We start from the raw sequence: 2,221 nt of genomic DNA on the forward strand, positions 1-2,221 counted from the left end.
CTCCAAACCGCTCTCCTGCCTGCCTGATTGCCCCTAAAACTCAAGCTTCTTCTTTTTTTAATACTTATATTTATTCTTTATTTTTTATTTTAAAAGTCAAGCTTCTTGAGAACATGAGGCATTTAACATTATTCCGTATTCCTTACAGAGAGCTAAGCATGGTCAACACAGCAAATACTTAATACTTATGAGCTTCTATGCAAACACTTTCCAACCAGGAATGTTTTAATAGGCAGCCTCCACACACTTGAATTGGAAAACCTAAAAGTGGAGTGCTCAGGTTTCAGGCATCAGGTGTTATTAGCAGGATTTCTGTCCCAATTAAACTCTAATTCTTAGTTCTCAACAGTCTGGACAAACTTCCCTTCACTATCTCCAAAGTTTCTTATTCATCACTATCCCATTTTCCTTTTTCTTTCCTTTTCTTTCTTTTTTTTTTCTTTGAGTCCAATGTTTTATATCCACATCAGTATCAACGTGCCATACAAAACCCACTTGTCAGCCTAGCTGGGCAGGCAGGAGGGGGGTTCATGGCAGCAGAGAAAACCTGGATTCTTGTCCCAAAAGAGGAGAAAATGGGTTTACAGTAAAGGAAACAAAATCAGAACCCAACATGATCAATGAAAAGCCTTGAAACTGTATCGAGCGGAGGTGCTGTGGGCAGCAGTGCATCTCAGCTGGCCCGGCAGTACCTGAAGCAGACTCGGTTCCTGGGAAGCCCAGCTCTTGAGGTTATTTTTAATAATTTTGCTTTTGGGGGAGGACGGCTTCCGGCCAGCAGCTCCATGTGGAGGTAACCAGTACAGGTTTCACTTCAGGGTTTGGAAGGGAAGTTGGGTCTGGGTGGTGGGACCCGCCTGGCCCCAGACGTCACAGCTGAGGTTCTTGGAAGTGGCCCAGCGAAGTTCCTTCCTGCCTTCTTCCTGCTCTGACCCCAGGTCTATGGATTAAAAATCAGGGCACCAGACTGGGGCTGAGCACCCCAGGGGCCTTTGTAAACATGGCAGGTACAGGCAGGGGAAACTTAGGAGAACTGTAGGAACTGGTGGGGGCAACCAGAGCCAGGGGAGGGCAGTGCCCATGGGGGAAAGAGGCATGAGGTGGAGGAGGTATGCTCCTCTAACAGAGACTTAGAGGTACAGAGACTAAGAGAGACAGAGAGGACATAGTTGGAGGTAGAAAGAGCGACAGGAAGAGAGAGACTCAGAGAAAGCAAGAGAGAGATTGAGACAAAGATTCACAAAGAAGAGACAGACAGACAAAAAGATGGAGTCCTTCTCTGTATGAGTCTGTGGGCTATGTGTGTGTGTGTGTGTGGGGGGGCAGAGCCCGGGGCTTGCACGGGATGTGCCAGTGTGACAGTAAGTGCATCGTTGTGTTGCACGAGGGAGATGTGCTGGTAATGCAGCACCAGCTCCTTCAGAGAGCCTTGGATTGTAGGGCTCCACAAAACCCAAGAAAGTGGCTGTGCGGTAGATGACACAGTGCTTGGTATTGCTGTCGACCACCACAGAGCAGGCATAGAAGTCCTGCTGGCTCCTTTCACTGATGAGGAAGGTACCATCCCGCTTGCCGTTCAGCATTTTCTCAGTCTGCGTGCGGTTGATCTTGCCCACATACCAGGCTCGTTCCTCATGGTAGGGGAGGTCATCCTCATTCTCCATCAGTTCATACTGGCCTTCAGTCTCATTTCTGATTCCCAAACACTCGTTGACTTTCTTTTGCCAGGCGCCTTTCTGGGTGAGCCATACCAGGTACTGGCCTCAGATCTTGTGCAGCTGCATGAGGTCTGGCTTCAGGCTGTTCATACGCTTATCAATCGCCCGGTTGTTCAAGGGCCTGTGTCGGCAGCTCCTGTTCCAGCTTCGCGAGGCTCTCGGGGATGGCGTGGATCTCGCGATGCGAGACTTGAGCCGTTCTGAGTTCAGAAGGATCCTCTGCATCTCGGTTCCATTGCCCTCACGCCGGAAGCGCTCAGGATACTCCTTGCTGCCCTTCTCTCGAGTCTGGCCCTGCTCTTGGAAGATCTTGATGGGTCCATTGAAAGCTTCGATGGCGGTGGCTTCATCGGCAGCTCCTGGGAGGTGCGCGTGTACTCCTCGTAGAACTGGTCGTACTCGCGGCTCTTGTCCTCCGCTTCAAACCAAGTAACAAATGAAACCTTTATTTCTGATCTTCCTTCCCACAAGGGAACAGCAAACCTCAACAGAAATAATTTCCA

The 2,221-nt window shown here is 49.5% G+C and overlaps 1 protein-coding gene and 1 pseudogene across 1 annotated transcript in view; both read right to left on the reverse strand.

Annotated features, from left to right (window-relative positions):
* Positions 1 to 2,221, reverse strand: part of PAK3 (p21 protein (Cdc42/Rac)-activated kinase 3) — a 310,496-nt gene that overhangs the window by 233,586 nt on the left and 74,689 nt on the right. The gene's annotated exons all lie outside the window — the stretch shown is intronic.
* The window catches only part of LOC102756765, a 23,621-nt pseudogene continuing 22,637 nt past the window's right edge, over positions 1,238 to 2,221 (reverse strand).

Source organism: Myotis davidii, unplaced genomic scaffold (genome assembly GCF_000327345.1).
Source record: "Myotis davidii unplaced genomic scaffold, ASM32734v1 scaffold941, whole genome shotgun sequence".
Taxonomy (NCBI): Eukaryota; Metazoa; Chordata; class Mammalia; order Chiroptera; family Vespertilionidae; genus Myotis; species Myotis davidii.